The sequence below is a fragment of the Ovis canadensis genome, chromosome 1 (assembly GCF_042477335.2).
Source record: "Ovis canadensis isolate MfBH-ARS-UI-01 breed Bighorn chromosome 1, ARS-UI_OviCan_v2, whole genome shotgun sequence".
NCBI lineage: Eukaryota > Metazoa > Chordata > Mammalia > Artiodactyla > Bovidae > Ovis > Ovis canadensis.
In genome coordinates, this window is record NC_091245.1 from 89,363,165 (window position 1) to 89,380,595 (window position 17,431).

The 17,431-nt window shown below is 41.1% G+C and overlaps 1 long non-coding RNA gene across 1 annotated transcript in view; it reads left to right on the top strand.

Annotated features, from left to right (window-relative positions):
- Positions 1–17,000: 17,000 nt before the first annotated feature.
- Positions 17,001–17,431, top strand: part of LOC138445698 (uncharacterized) — a 48,055-nt gene continuing 47,624 nt past the window's right edge. The window contains exon 1 of the long non-coding RNA XR_011258967.1: positions 17,001–17,188. This is a non-coding gene — a long non-coding RNA (uncharacterized lncRNA). The remainder of the gene's footprint in view (positions 17,189–17,431) is intronic.

The window sequence follows — 17,431 nt, forward strand, 5'->3', positions numbered from 1 at the left end:
GGGGAGCCTGGTGGGCTGCCGTCCCTGGGGTCACACAGAGTCAGACACGACTGAAGCGACTTAGCAGCAGCAGCAGCAGTAGCAGCAGCAGTGACATTTGGAGAGACTAGAATGGCTGCTGGCTCTCCCTGATTGCATTTTCTCTAGATGGTAGATGTAGTATCATAAAGATTAGCAGAAGAATCCACAACCTATAAGAGTTGCATCAAAGAACTGATGACAACCTAAGTGATAACTGTCCTGAGAGGATGCAGTGAAAGTGAAAATGCATCTCATCCAGCTGCTCTGGTTTCAGATACTTCCTTCCAACTAGCAAGGGGTTTTCTTCTTCTATAAATATTTATGTCATTTTACCCATACCTACCAGACCACCTGACCTGCCTCTTGAGAAACCTGTATGCAGGTCAGGAAGCAACAGTTAGAACTGGACATGGAACAACAGACTGCTTCCAAATAGGAAGAGTACATCATGAGAAACGCTGGGCTGGAGGAAGCGCAAGCTGGTATCAAGATTGCCGGGAGAAATATCAATAACCTCAGATATGCAGATGACACCACCCTTAAGGAAGAAACTGAAGAAGAAATAAAGACCCTCTTGATGAAAGTGAAAGAGGAGAGTGAAAGCTCAACATTCAGAAAATTAAGATCATGGCATCTGGTCCCATCACTTCATGGCAAATACATGGGGAAACAGTGGAAACAGTGGCTGACTTTATTTTGGGGGGCTCCAAAATCACTGCAGATGGTGACTGCAGCCATGAAATTAAAAGACGCTTACTCCTTGGAAGGAAAGTTATGACCAACCTAGACAGCATATTCAAAAGTAGAGATAGTACTTTGTCAACAAATGTCCGTCTAGTCAAGGCTATGGTTTTTCCAGTAGTCACATATGGATGTGAGAGTTGGACTATAAAGAAAGCTGACTGCCAAAGAACTGATGCTTTTGAACTGTGGTGTTGGAGAAGACTCTTGAGAATCCCTTGGACTGCAAGGAAATCCAACCAGGCCATTCTAAAGGAGATCAGTTCTGGGTGTTCATTGGAAGGACTGATGTTGAAGCTGAAACTCCAATACTTTGGCCACCTGATGCGAAGAGCTGACTCATTTGAAAAGACCCTGATGCTGGGAAAGATTGAGGGCAGGAGGAGAAGGGGACGGCAGAGGATGAGATGGTTAGATGGCATCACTGACTCAAGGGACATAGGTTTGGATAGAATCCGGCAGTTGGTGATGGACAGAGAGGCCTGATGTGCTGCAGTTCATGGGGTTGCAAAGAGTTGGACAGGACTGAGCAACTGAACTGAACTGGAGCTATCACCAAGGTGGGAATCCTGCATCAGCACTTGCCCATTCCAGTGGGTCATGGCATAGTTGAAGGGTTTCATTTGTGCCAGCACCAGGTAAGAATGGCTACTCAGTACCTCACAGTGAATTTTTGGACCCAGAGCAGGGTAAAGGTAACGGACACAGCTGCAGTTGGGTAGACCCTCAATGTCCAGGTAGAGATAGCAGTAACCCAGGTAGGTCTCCACCCACCCTTTAGCACTGAGTGCAGTCCTGATTTTACAGTTGCCTATAGTCAGAGTTGGGGAAATAAAAAGAGAATGTGTGGGAAGGGAGACCTGCATTGGGTCCCCAGATTTCAATTATTCAACTCCAGAAAGCTTTCTCTCCTCAGATCCCTAGGTTTCTAACAGATGGCTGAGAACAGATGGACTGTTTCTGGGATGGCTCTATTCAGGACATTTATAGCAATGGGCAAGAAATTCAGCTACTCCACTACTTGTAAGTAAACAGCAGGCTTAAGCTCTTTGTCTTTAGGCTGACTTTTTCATGTTCCCTGATCCCATCTTCTGTGGGTAATAAGACATGAAATAGCCATCAGATAATGTTTAGACATTTTCTTAGTCTGATTGGGTCACCATAACAAAATACCATAGACTGGGAAGCTTTAAACAGCAGAAATTTATTTTCTCACAATTCCTGAAGCTGGAAAATTCAAGTTTCTGAGAAGGCTCAGGTTCTGATTCGGAGAAGGCAATGGCATCCCACTCCAGTACTGCAGCCCGGTAGGCTGCAGTCCATGGGGTTGTGAAGAGTCGGACACAACTGAGCGACTTCACTTTTCCTCTTCACTTTCATGCACTGGAGAAGGAAATGGTAACCCACTCCAGTGTTCTTGCCTGGGGAATCCCAGGGATGGTGGAACCTGGTGGGCTGCCATCTATGGGGTCACACAGAGTTGGACATGACTGAAGCGACTTTGCAGCAGCAGCAGAATGGGTGGGATATCCCATTCTATCCCACCCATTCTGGTTAGAGGTCTCTTCTTGGCTTGCAGATAGCCACCTCTGGTTGCTTCTTTCAGTGGTGAAGAGAATGAGAACTCTCTGGTGTCTCTTCTTCTTCCAGTTCTATTGAATCAGGGTTCCACCCTTGAGACCTCATTTAACCTTAATTATCTTCTTAAAGGCCCTAGCTCCTATACAATCACAGAGGCTTAGAATTTCAACATATAAACTTTGGGGGACACAATTGTGCTTATAGTAGAGATTGCAATAATAGAATTACCCCTTTAATGTTGATACATGTGGATACTAATTCTGCTCAGAAAGCAAAATGCCTCCAACTCATCAAGTCAGGAGGTGCCAGGGAATTGTTGACTATGAGAGCTCTCCCATGCTGTCTCATTGGATCAAACATTTTACAGCCGTGCTTATAGAAATGTGGCATTATTTTGAATACTTTAACATTCTGTCCAGTAACCCCCCTTGTCCACAGGGGATATGATCCAAGACCCCCAGTGGATGTCTGAAACTTCAGATGGTACCAAATCCTAAGCATTGTTGTTGTTCAGTAGCTAAGTCATGTCTGACTCTTTATGACCCCATGAACTGTAGTATACCAGTCTCCTCTGTCCTTCACTATCTCCCAGAATTTGATCAAAGTCATGTCCATTGAGTCAGTGATAATCTCTAACAATGTCATCCTATCCCACCCATTCTGCTTTTGTCTTCAAGCTTTCTCAATATCTGGATCTTTTCCAGTCAGTTAGCTCTTTGCATTAGGTGGCCAAAATACTGGAGTTTTGAGTTCAGCAACAGTCCTTCCTAAGAATATTCAGGGTTGATTTCCTTTAGGATGGCCTGATTTGATCTCCATGCAGTCCAAAGGACTCTCAAGAGTCTTCTCCAGCACCACAATTAGAAAGCATCAATTCTCCAGTGCTCAGCCTTTTTATGGTCCAACTCTTATGTCCATACATGACTACTGGAAAAAACATGGCTTTGACTATATGGACCTTGATCCAGCAAAGGGATGTCTCTGCTTTGTAATACACTGTCTAGGTTTGTCATAGTTTTCCTTCTAAGGAGTGTCTTTTAATTTCATGGCTACAGTCACAATCCACAGTGATTTTTGAAGCCCAAGAAAGTAAATCTGTTACTGCTTCCACTTTTTCCCCTCTATTTGCCATGAAGTGATGGGACTGGATGCCTTGATCTTAGTTTTTTTTAATACTGAGTTTCAAGCCAGCCTTTTCACTCTCCCCTTTCACCCTCATCAAGTGCCTCTTTAGATTCTCTTTACTTTTTGCCAAGTGTGGTATCATCTGCATATCAGAGGGTTTTGTTATTTCTCCCAGCAATCTTGATTGCAACTTACAATTCATCCAGACTGGCATTTTGCATGATGTACTCTACATATTAGTTACATAAACAGGGTAACAATATATAGCATTGATGTACTCTTTTCCCAGCTTTAAATCCGTCCATTGTTCCATGTCCGGTTTTAACTGTGGCTTCTTGATCTGCATACAATTTTCTCAGGAGACAGGTAAGGTAGTTTGATACTCTTATCTCTTGAAGAATTTTCAGCAGTTTTGTGATCCACATGGTCAAAGGCTTTAGCATAGTCAATGAAGCAGACATAGATGTTTTTCTGGAACCCCCTTTCTCCAACGTCAAACAAAATTTGATCTCTGGCTCCTTTGCCTCTTTAAAACCCAACTTGTACATCTGGAAGTTCTCAGTTTCTGTACTGCTGCAGCCTAGACTGAAGGATTTTGAGCATACCCTTGCTAGCATGTGAAATGAGTATAATCCTATACATAATATGTTTTTTCCGGTGCTTACATACCTGTGATAAAGTTTAACTTATATTAGGCACAAAAAGAGATTTATAATACTAACAATAAGAAAATAGATAAAATTATAGCAATATACTGTAGTAAAAGTTATAAAACTTTAACAACAATAAAAACATCCACTAAAGTAACACATCACAAGTAATCTTATCTTCATATACACAAAATAGGGCATACAACCATATATAAGATTTACAATTATGCAAAAAGAAAAATATAAATTAGTACTTCATTAGTCACTAGCATTAGAAAGTCATGTATAATATCATATAAGATATGAATCGCCAGTTCAGGTTCGATGAAGGATACAGGATGCTTGGGGCTGGCGCACTGGGATGACCCAGAGGGATGGTATGGGGAGGAACGTGGGAGGGGGGTTCAGGATTGGGAACACGTGTACACCCATGGCAGATTCATGCTGATGTATGACAAAACCAATACAATATTGTAAAGTAAAAATTAAAAAATAAAAAAATAAAGTTATGCAAATAGTGTCTCTTTCTAAAAACATCATATTGTATTCATGCTTCTTGTGATGGTGTGAGATGGCAAAATGTCTACATGATGAGCTAATTTGTGGTGAATGAAATAACATTAGACTACTCTTGACCTTCCAATGATAGGTCAGAGAGAGGATCATGCACTTGGGGTGATCCTGAGTCCAAAGCTGTGACAATGTTCATGTGTGGATGTCAGCAGAAGACAGTGTCAATATTGGGGATCCTGAGTAGGACAAAGAGGTATGATATGAGAGTTCATTCCTCAAAGAGGAATGGTGCATAATTTACAACTTATGAATTGTTTATTTCTGGAATTTCCCACTTAATTACTTTAGACCAAGCTTGACCATCATGGAAATGGACAGAGAAACACAGACAAGGAGGGACTACTGTATTCTGGATTTGCTGTCCCTTATTTTTCTCTCCACCTAACTCTCTAAGGGGCTTTCTTGGTGGTTTAGATGGTAAAGAATCTGCCTGCAATGCAGGAGACCCAGGTTCAATCCCTGGGTTGGGAAGATCCCTTAGATAAGGGAATGGCTACCCATTCCAGTATTCTTGCCTGGAGAATTCCACAGTCAGAGGAGCCTGCCGGCTACAATCCATGGCGTTGCAAAGAGTTGGACATGACTGTGTGACTTTCACTTTACTCACTAAGTGATTAGTCCAGTTGCACTCATCCCTTTGGCAACATGTTGCTATTTTTTCCCATAAACAAAGATAAGTACCATTATCAATTTTGTCATGTTTGAGCCCTTTATTTAACAGCCATAGTCACAAAGACTTCTGAGATGTGACATCAGCAGGAATCTACCCAGAAGTTCTGTTGTTTCAGTCAGTCTACTTGTGATTATCTTCTTAAATTGCTGTGAGAAACTAATCACATGTCACATACTGCAGCTCCGTCCCCTCTTTTGCCCCAACTTAACTGGGGTGTGTAGCACCCTGGTATGCTAGTTATCCATGCCATTTTGAATTGACCTTACTAGTCACAGGAAAAGAGTCAGAGGAGTCGCCCATATGTTTGCACCTACCTTATATGGCATATGGCCATGTAAGAAATCACTTCATATTTAACCAATCAGAGTTTTCAAGTTGTGGTTTCATCAGAGATGCTAATTTAAGGTTCCCTCAGTCCTCTTTTGGGCAACTTCCTCCAAGATCACTAATAACAGCCATCAGATATTAGGCTGGGTGATCTTAACCACCCAGTCTCTTTTCATTTCTCTGGATTCTCAGGAATTTGGGACACTAGACTTCATTCATGACTGCCACGACTTTGACTGTGATGGGCCACAATACTCCAGGCAGATGTTTTCAGTCCCAAGTCCCTTGGTTCACTTCTAGAAGGCCATGCTGGATGCCACAAGGCAGAAACCCAGATCTCTGCACCAGCTGTCAAGCAATTAAGGGTGATTGATCAAGCAGCATGTAAACTAGGCTTCCCAGAACTGATTTTTATTGGCAGAAAACCCAGATATTAAAGCAATAGCAGATGACTGATCCTCCTGTGACCATCTTGTTCTCAGGCAGCACACAACAATCTAATAGAGAGCAAATCTAGGTCTAAGAGGGAGACCCTGGATCTTGGATGCTGGGGTTTTTATACTTAGTTTTTAAAAACCAAAATCTTCCTAGCGAGATTAGGGTATAGGACCTAATAGCACACTGGTGTTGCAAAACCTGGGCTTTCAGCTCTACCCACTATCTCAGCATTGATTGATTGCGAGAATGCTTGGACTTCCCTTGGTGTGATACAACTGTTAGGATTACAGCATTGTTACTTGGTGGAAACTTGGCTGAATTCCTGCTCTACCATGTCACTTCTTTGCCAGGACAGATAGTGTCAAACCCTAGGCTACATCTGGTTTTCAGAGGCAGGAGGCCAAATTTCTTTCTAGGGAGCCAGCCTGCAGGGTATTGGTTAAATTAACCCTTTCCTTTCAACTGTCTTCTAGGAGGAATTGACAACCATCATAATCTGAGCGTATTCTAGTTAAGTCATGGAACTTCGAGGAATAATAATTAACTCCTCAGGCACCAGAAGGAAAAGGGTATTAAATAATTTAAAAGATATGGATTAATAAAGGCATAGTGAGTACCCATTGGCCTCAAACATCCTCACAACTATATTCAGTGCCAGAACACAATGGAGCCATATGTACTATCTAAAACTAAGTTTACCTGGAAGCAGCTCATATGAGAATAAATTATTTTGAAGTGGCATTTAATGAGCAGAAGGAAAAGATGGAGGAATGTTACAGGAAGAAAGAGTCAGTACAAAAATATATGTTCAAGTTGGCCACTAATAGGGACAGCTGGATGTTCAATCCCTTGGGACTCTCTTAAAAGTCCTATGGAATGTGTTTTTAGTCTATCCAGGGAAGAAAGGTGGAGAAAACATGGTCCCCTGATCCCCAGGGATGACACAACTCCTCTGAAGTCTAGGTTGTCCATGTTTCAGTATAAGTGTGTATCTGAGAAGCCCCAGGATGGGAAGAAAGAAGTGCAACACACGGGTCTACAACTTCATGAAGGTAACTGAGCTTATGAAGAGCTGGTTGTTGCCCCAGTTGCTGAAGTTAAAGGGTAAAGCAGAGAGAATAATTCTGAGGAAAAGAAAGTATTATTCTGTCCTATTGGATGCCAGAAAGTTTTTAAATATAAAGAGAACAAACAGATGTTCTCAAATATGAAAGAATTCAGGGACTGTAGTAGCCACAGCACTACTTAAAAAAAACTATTCAACTGCAAAACCAGCCAACAATAACAAAAAGTAAATGAAAAAAACCATAGGCAAAGAGATTGTTCAATATGTAATACCAGAGGGGGGAAAAACAAGAAATACAAAATCTGTGGAAAAAAACTGTAATAAAAGTGAGCCATGACTTTTATGTTCAGCAAGCTAATGACAAATGTCAGGCTAATGACCAAAAGTCAGGCTTTTTCATACATGCAAGAAAAAGACCATAACAACATAAGCCCTTCTTGTCTAACAAAACAAAGAAAGAATTCAGTATCAGAGAAGCTGTAGTATAAGTACTGGTGATGAAGATCACATTAATTCAAATATGACTTTAGCTCTGCTATAAAAATGTAATATAAAAATTTTGACTGAATGAAAATAATAACATAAAAATCAGGAGGTGAGAGATATTGAAAGAATGTTATGTTTTTGTACTTCATATGTCTAAAGTTGAGGTAAATCATAAGTCCAGCTTCTAGTCTGCATAATCTTTTCCTGCTAACTTCTTCTCTTTAAGGCACACTTAGATAGGCTTGTGTTTTCTGTTTTCTAATCTTTTCCTTTCATTCTCTCTTAAACCTAGTCAGGCTTTTGCCACAAAGCCATATAATAAACTGACTCTTGTTGATGAGTTACATATTGGTAAACCTAATGGTCAGTTCTCAGACCTCATCTTACTTGACTTATCAGTAGTATTTAACACAGTTGATCACCTTCTCCTCCAGAAACCTTTGCTTCCTTGGTTTTCCAGACACCTGACTCTCTTAGGGCACTACTGCACATGTCTCTCCTTCTTTGGTCCCTAAACTTACACAGTGTTACGTGTTGATGACCTCTCAATTAAAAAAAAGAAAAATGAATAAAAGGCATTCAAATTAGAAAGAAGGAATTTAAAGTATTTGCTTGCAGATGACAGTTTATACAAGGGAACCCAATATATTACACACACACACACACACACACACACACACACAAACAGCACTAATAAACCAATTCAGCAATGTAGCAGGATATAAAATCAATATACAAAAAATCAGCTACATCTCTATACATGAACTATAAACATGAAAAGTAAATTAAGAAACATATCTCAATTACAATAGCACCAAAAAGAATAAAATTTTTTAGAATAAACTTAATCAAGAAGACTAAAGACTCATACTTGGCAAATTACAAAACATGGCTGGAAGAAATTAAAGAAGACATAAACAGACATCTGTGTCCATGAACTGAAAGAATTAGTAGTATTAAAATGTCTACACTACCTAAAGCAACCTATATATTCGATGCAATTACTATCGAAATCTCAATGGCATTTTTTTCTTTTTGCAGAAATAGGAAAAAGTAGTAAAGTTAATTCAGGATTTTGATTTTTTCTCACATTTGGGTTACTTTTTTTTTCCTCTTTGAGGAAAAGCTCTCAATCAAAGAATACCTTGGCAGTCACTTAGAAATATCTATAAACTGATATATTCTTACTGATGATATCTTTTCCCCCCTGCTTTCTCTGTGTTTGGAATCCAGCCTAAAAGAGCAGAGGTCCAACTAAAGTAGCCAATATGAGTGCTTATCTAGCCTCCCTTCAAAATAACCATAAGTATCCATTAGTAGCTTCAACCACTAGCTAAATGAACCAAGAAGTGTTGAATGTTGTTTATATTGTTAAATCTGTGGACTAAGGAAAAGCCACCTACTTCTTTCTCTCTAGAGTCTCCAGGAGCATACCTCATTGTAGTCTCAGAATCCAGACTACCTGGTGTAGGTCCCAGGAGAGCCAGGGCCAGAGGAACATGAATGTCATGGTTGCAAGTGTTCCTCAGGATGATGGGCTGGGAATCCAACTATGAGCTTCTTAGCTGTGGCCTCATTGTCCTTCTAGAGGTTCTTGGCATAATCCTACAAAGGCAGGCAGTTTAGCTAGAGGCTCCACTCAGTTGATGGCCCAGTAATTAGATATTAAATAAACTTTATCATATGGTTTTTCCTGTGGTACAAAGTAATTGCAATGTATTTTACAACATCACTTATACACCCTCATTTGAAAGAGTATGTCTCTATCTCAACAAGCTTATTTTAATAGCATACCAATATATAGGCTTTAGATATACCCTTCCCATCAAAAATATATTCAGTTCAGTTCAGTTCAGTTGCTCAGTCATGTCCGACTCTTTGTGACCCCATGAATCGCAGCATGCCAGGCCTCCCTATCCATCACCATCTCCTGGAGTTCACTCAGACTCATGTGCATTGAGTCGGTGATGCCATCCAGCCATCTCATCCTCTGTCGTCCCCTTCTCCTCCTGCCCCCAATCCCTCCCAGCATCAGAGTCTTTTCCAATGAGTCAACTCTTCGCATGAGGTGGCCAAAGTACTGGAGCTTCAGCTTTAGCATCATTCCTTCCAAAGAAATCCCAGGGTTGATCTCCTTCAGAATGGACTGGTTGGATATCCTTGCAGTCCAAGGGACTCTCAAGACTCTTCTCCAATGTAAGAACCAAGGCTTTTTTTCATGATTTTTCTTGTATGATTCACTGGTGAATGGCTGAAATTCTGTATGGCATACACATATAAGAATTAGAATAGTAGAAAATAGGCAATGAAGAAAGGGAACAGAAAGGGGAAAGGTGGGAGAAACATTTTATAATTTATGATTAAATGAGTAATGGTACTTCATTTTCTTCTATTTAAAAAAAGCACTGGTTGTTAATCTTGTATCCTATCTGGTAAAATTGTTAGTAAAATATTAATTACTTGGTGAATTTTTAGTAAATACGAACAAGTTAATTAATTATAATAACTTAATTTTCCTTTAAGAAAATTATTAAATTTATGATCTCTTTTGTCCCTGAATTTCCGTGTAATTTACAACATCTCTGGTCTACAGTTTGGTCTATGCAGGGACTCACCCACTGAGGTTGGCATTGCTGTTGGTATTGCTGTTGGTATTTGAAGAGAGCTGATCTCTCTAATGTAGCCCTTCCAAAATCCTAGAGGTCATAAGTCATGACATGGATATAGTCCTGAAGGCACCTGAAGAGGGGTAAAAGATTTAAAATCTTTCTGATTGTCATTTCCCACTCCTGTTGTTGTTCAGTCATTAAGTCATGTTCTACTCTTTGCAACCCCATGGACTGCAGCACACCAGGCTTCCCTGTCCTTCACTATCTCCCCAAGTTTGCTTAAACACATGGCCATCGAGTTGGTGATGCCATCCAACCATGTCATCCTCTGTTGCCCCCTTCTCCTCCCACCCTCAATCATTTCCAGCACCAGGGTATTTTCCAGTGAGTCAGCTCTTTGTATCAGGATGAGTGTCTCTTATACAAGTGGCACACAGAGGAATTACAGCACATGTTGTCACTCACTGGGACAGGTCAGGGAATCTCATAGCCAGACTGGATGTTGGGGATGTCAGCAACTACCATCACCTAGGGCTTGTTGATCTGCTTGGCCTTCTGTTCAAAAGTTTCACACATTCCCTATACATGAGTAGAAGAAATTCTACAAATGTTAACTCTAAGCTTACTTGCATTACTATCCTTCATTCTTCATCCCCACTGGGATGGAGTCTCCAGATCCTTCATCTCCAATTGAGATTGCAGGGATTTAGGCTTTCTATATGGCCTCAGAGATCTTTCACAGGTAACTGATTGTGTGCTTTCCAGTTAAAATAATATGGAATATAGTTCGCCTGCATCAGGATAGTGAAGAGATGATTATTCTAAGGAGCACTCCCACAAGAGCCAGGTGCTTCCAAAGTCCAGCCCATCAGACCCATACTGGCATAGGAATCTGGTGACCAAAGCAATAGAAAAGTCAGGTGATTCTCAGGAGTGGAAACCATGGCAGCAAAATTAAGAGAGACCCAAAGAAGGCATGGTAAGACTCTAGTGATCTCAATACCTATAGTAAAACCAATGTAGAAAGTCATCATGAAAAGATGACATTAACCTTGAAAAATTAATGGAGCAGCTCCAAAGTCCCAGTTGCCAAGAGCCAGGAGAGTTTCCATTTGTCTATTTCTGATGGAAAAGAAGCAAAGAGTTGCATCAGAACAAATGGAAAGAAAGACTGACTGATCATTTCAACACCACCTGTTGGAGGGACTGGGAAACCAGGAGTCTCACACAGCCTCTCATGCTGATTTTCTTTATTCTCATCCTTATTTCCTAAATTATGAGAGTGGTTGGAGTAGCTGATCTCAACTTGCTGTGTTTCAATGTCTCTACCGTTCAAATTACTCCACTTGGAGTGAAGTTCTTGAGTAAAGACACTGAGTGCTTCATCAATGCCAGCTTTGGATGGATTCTGAGTGGAAGATTGTTTCCTTCTGAGTCCGCAGGAACGTGGACTTTCCCGAATTTCCCTTGGTTATGGAGCTGTGTTTCAATTAACAACCTCTTCCTATGAGGCAGCAATTTCCCTTATGTTAGAGTCATCACAGTACTGGAATCATTAAAAATCTGTGTGCTTCTTTCTTGTTGGCCTGTTTGGAATTTCTGCTTGCAGGCTGCTGTGGAAGGTTTTGTTCAACCTGTTCTTGAAGGTAAAAAGATTTTGATTCACAGTCCTTTCATCATTTACGTGTCTTTCAGGCCAATGAGAGCTTGGTAGAGAGTCTCATCTTTTCTTTTGATGGTGTGATCTCACTTCCCACGTTCCAGCAAAGGCATACATCAAATGAGTATGAAGGCAGAGGTGAGGCCAGGCTTGAAGTGCCCCAGACCTGGCTGGTACTTGGCCTAGTTCGTGAAGTAGTAGGTCAGGTAGTGGGCAGAACCTATTACCCAGAGGAAGAGTGTGAGAAACTCTCACAGAGAAAGCTCCCTGGGGAGTTTCATATTGCTTAAGAAACCACAGATTTCTAAATAACTTTTCTGTTTAAATCTGAAGAGGGAAGGGGAGGATCTGCATGAGATCCTTATGTATTACAGCAAACCTGTAATTTACAGGCAATTCAGGGCTGATGGTATCTCTTACAGGTACCTTTGTTCTTCCAAGAGATAATTAAAAACCTTATAAATTAGTTCAGTTCAGTTCAGTCTCTTAGTTGTGTCCGACTCTTTGTGACCCCACGAATCACAGCACGCCAGGCTTCCCTGTCTATCACCAACTGCCAGAGTCTACCCAAACCCATATCCATTAAGTCAGTGATGCCATCTAACCATCTCATCCTCTGTCATCCCCTTCTCCTCCTGCCCTCAATCTTTCCCAGCATCAGGGTCTTTTTAAATGAGTCAGCTCTTCACGTCAGGTGGCCAAAGTATTGGAGTTTCATCTTCAACATCAGTCCTTCCAATGAACACCCAGGACTGATCTCCTTTAGGATGGACTGGTTGGATCTCCTTGCAGTCCAAGAGACTCTCAAGAGTCTTCTCCAACACCACAGTTCAAAAGCATCAATTCTTCGGTGCTCAGCTTTCTTTATAGTTCAACTCTCACATCCATACATGACTACTGGAAAAATCATAGCCTTGACTAGATGGATCTTTGTTGACAAATTAATGTCTCTGCTTTTTAATATGCTGCCTAGGTTGGTCATAGCTTTCCTTCCAAGGAGTAAGTATCTTTTAATTTCATGGCTGCAATCACCATCTGCAGTGATTTTGGAGCCCCGCAAAATAAAGTCAGCCACTGTTTCCACTGTTTCCCCATCTATTTGCTATGAAGTGATGGGACTGGATGCCATGATCTTAATTTTCTGAATGTTGAGCTTTAAGCCAACTTTTTCACTCCCCTCTTTCAACTTTCTTCATGAGGCTCTTTAGTTCTTCTTCACTTTCTGCCATAAGAGTGGTGTCATCCACGTATCTGAGGTTATTGATATTTCTCCCAGCAATCTTGATTCCAGCTTGTGATTCCTCCAGCTCAGCATTTCTCATGATGTACTCTACATATAAGTTAAATAAGCAGGGTGACAATATACAGGCTATTGACATACGCCTTTTCCTATTTGGAAGCAGTCTGGTGTTCCATTTCTGTGCTTTTTGCTAAAATGAAAACTTAAAGCTGGAAAACTCTGATTTAAATGAACACTTCCCTGTTGCCTAGGCTGTAGAATCTTGCCTACAATCTGCCTGCAATGTAGGAGACATAAGAGACGTGGGTTCGATTCCTGGGTAGGGAAGATCACCCAGAGAAGGGAATGGCAACCCAACCAATATTCTTACCTGGAGAATTCCATGAACAGAGTAGCCTGATGGACTATAAGTTCATAGGGTCACAAAGAGCCAGACACAACTGAAGAGACTTAGCAGGCATGCACACAATGCTTACTCAGCACTTGTCATGTTCCAAGCACTGCTCTGAGTGATTCTTAAACAGTTAAGTTCAGTCATTATCTCTCACTATAACCCTATGTATTCAGTACTATCATTACTACCATTTTACTGACTTGGAGACTGAAACAGAAAAGATAGTAGTATATGTCTATTTAACATACTATTATATGACTATTAAAGAGTGTTAAACACTTGGAGCTGTTTCCCTGATTAGTAATTTCACCCAAGTGGAAATGAACCATCCAGGAGGAGTCAAGAATCCTGGCTTCAGGTTTAGATTTTGCCATGATCTTCATGAAGTCCCTGTATTTTCAGAGTCAAGTTACCAGACACATCTCTGCCTTAGTTAAGTGATCTGTGAGATGGTATGGTAATACCTTTCCTGTTCACCTCTCAGAGAAAAGTTGTTTTAAAGACTCAGTAAGATGACAGATTTTAAAATGCTTAACAAGGCAGAAGACACCATGTAAGAGCCCTGCCATCTTACTTTTTATTGTTAACAATTTTTATATTTTTTGCAATTTTATTTTCATATTTAATCATTTTTAATTGAAGTATAATTGGTTTACACAGTTGAATTAGTTTCATATGGACAGAAAACGGATTCAGTTTTATATATATAAACTTGTATATTTACACATGTTCTTTTTCAGATTCTTTTCCATTACATGTATTACAAGATACTGAACATAGTTCCCTATAGTTCCCTATGCTATACAGTAGATCCTTGTTATTTATCTATTATATATATAGTAGTATGTACATATTAACATTTATTTTTAGGACCACTAACTAGTCAGTTTCAGCTTTAGGAGTTTTATATCAGTAATCTCAATTTTTTAAACTTAGCTCAGTTCAGTCGCTCAATTGTATCCAACTCTTTACAACCCCATGGACTGCAGCATGCCAGGCTTCCCTGCCCATCATCAACTCCTGAAGCTTGCTCAGACTCATGTCCATAGAGTGGGTGATGCCATACAACCATCTCATTCTCTTGTCCCTTCTCCTCCTGCCTTCAATTTTTCCCAGCATCAGGGTCTTTTCCAATGACTCAGTTCTTCACATCAGATGGTCAAAGTATTGGAGTTTCAGCTTCAACATCAGTCCTTCCAATGAATATACAGGACTGATTTCCTTTAGGATTGACTGGTTGGATCTCCTTGCAGTCCAAGGGACTCTCAAGAGTCTTCTCCAACACTACAGTTCAAATTCTTTGGTGCTCAGCTTTCTTTATAGTCCAACTCTCACATCCACACATGACTACTGGAAAAGTCATAGCTTTGACTAGATGGACCTTTGTTGACAAAGTAATGTCTCTGCTTTTGAATATGCTATCTAGGTTGGTCATAGATTTTCTTCCTAGGAGCAAGCATCTTTTAATTTCATGGCTGCAGTCACCATCTGCCGTGATTTTGGAGCCCCCAAAAATAAAGTCTCTCACTGTTTCCATTGCTTCCTCATCTATTGCCATGAAGTAATGGGACCGGATGCCATGATCTTAGTTTTTGAATGTTGAATTTTAAGCTGGCCTTTTCACTCTCCTTTTTCATTTTCATCAAGAGGCTCTTTAGTTCTTCTTCGCTTTCTGTCATAAGGGTGGTATTATTTGCATATCAGAGGTTATTGATATTTCTCACAGCAATCTTGATTCCAGCTTGTGCTTCATCAGCCTGGCATTTCGCATGATGTACTCTGCATATAAGTTAAATAAGCAGGGTGACAATATACAGCCTGAGGTACTCATTTCCCAATTTGGAACAAGTCTGTTGTTCCATGTCCAGTCCTTATTGTTGCTTCTTGATTTGCATACAGATTTCTCTGGAGGCAATTCAGGTGGTCCGGTATTCCCTTCACTTTCAGAATTTTTCACAATTTGTTGTAATCTACACATTCAAAGGCTTTGGCATAGTCAATAAAGCAAAAGTAGATGTTTTTCTGGAACTCTCTTGCCTTTTTGATGATCTAACGGATGTTGGCAATTTGATCTCTGGTTCTTCTGCCTTTGCTAAATTCAGCTTGACCATCTGGATTTCTCAGTTCGTGTACTGTTGAAGACTTGCTTGGAGAATTTTGAGTCTTACTTTGCTAGTGTGTGAGATGAGTGAAATTGTGTGGTAGTTTGAGCATTCTTTGGCATTGCCTTTCTTTGGGATTAGAATGAAAACTGACCTTTTCCAGTCCTGTGGCCACTGTTGAGTTTTCCAAATTTGCTGGCATATTGAGTGCAGCACTTTCACAGCCTCATCTTTTAGGATTTGAAACAGCTCAACTGGAATGCCATCACCTCCACTAAGCTTTGTTCGTAGTGATGCTTCCTAAGGCCCACTTGACTTTGCTTTCCAGGATGTCTGGCTCTAGGTGAGTGATCACACCATTGTGGTTATCTGGGTCATGAAGATCTTTTTTTGTATAGTTGTGTATTCTTGCCACCTCTTCTTAATATCTTCTGCTTCTCTTAGGTCCATACCATTTCTGTCCTTTATTGTGCCCATCTTTGCATGAAATGTTCCCTTGATATCTCTAATTTTCTTGAAGAGATCTCTAGTCTTTCCCATTCTATTGTTTTAATCTATTTCTTTGCATTGACCACTTAGAAAGGCTTTCTTATCTTTCCCTGTTCTTTGGAATTCTGCATTCAAATGGGTATATCTTTCCTTTTCTCCTTTGCCTTTAGCTTCTCTTCTTTTCTCAGTTATTTGAAAGGCCTCCTCAGAAAACCATTTTGCTTTTTTCAATTCTTTTTCTTGGGAATGGTCTTGATCATTGCCTCCTGAACAATATCATGAACCTCGGTCCATAGTTCTTCAGGCACTCTATCAGATCTAATCCCTTGAATCTATTTGTCAGTTTCACCATATAATTGTAGGGAATTTGATTTAGATCACACCTGAATGGTCTAATGGTTTTCCCTGCTTTCTTCTATTTAAGTCTGAATTTAATAATAAGGAGTTCATGATCTGAATCACTGTCAGCTCCCAGTCTTGTTTTTGCTCATTGTATAGAGTTTAGCACCGGCGGCTGTGACTGGCTCACTTAGCACTGTGGAGAGGAGCTACCCCACATCTGATGTCAGGGGCAGAAGCCGGAAGGACCCCATGCCTGAGGGGCAGCGGCCAAGAGGAGTTACCCCACGTCCAAGGTCAGGGGCAGCCGCCGAGAGTGCCAGGCTGCGACAGTACAGGAACGGCCAAGAGGAGCTACCCCAGTCTGAGGTCAGGGGCAACGGCCGAGAGGAGCTACCCTGCGTTGGAGGTCAAGGGTGACGGACGAGAGTGCCAGGCTAGGACAAAACAGGAGCAGCTGAGAGGAGCTGCCCTATGTCCGAGCCAGGGGCAGCGGCCAGGAGGAGCAACCCCACATCCAATGAGCGGTGGCTGCGTGGGCCCAGGACGCCTAGAGGAGCTATTCCATGTTCAAGGTCAGGAGGGGCAGCCTTGAGGAGATACCCCTCCGTCAAGGTAAGGAGCAGCGGCTGCGCTTTGCTGGAGCAGCCGTGAAGAGATCTCCCACGTCCAAGGTAAGAGAAACCCAAGTAAGACGGTAGGTGTTGCAAGAGGGCATCAGAGGGCAGACACACTGAAACCATACTCACAGAAAACTAGTCAATCTAATCACACTAGGACCACAGCCTTGTCTAACTCAATGAAACTAAGTCATGCCCATGGGGCCACCCAAGACGGGTGGGTCATGGTGCAAAAGTCTGACAGTATGTGGTCCACTGGAGAAGAAATGGCAAACCACTTCAGTATTGTTGCCTTGA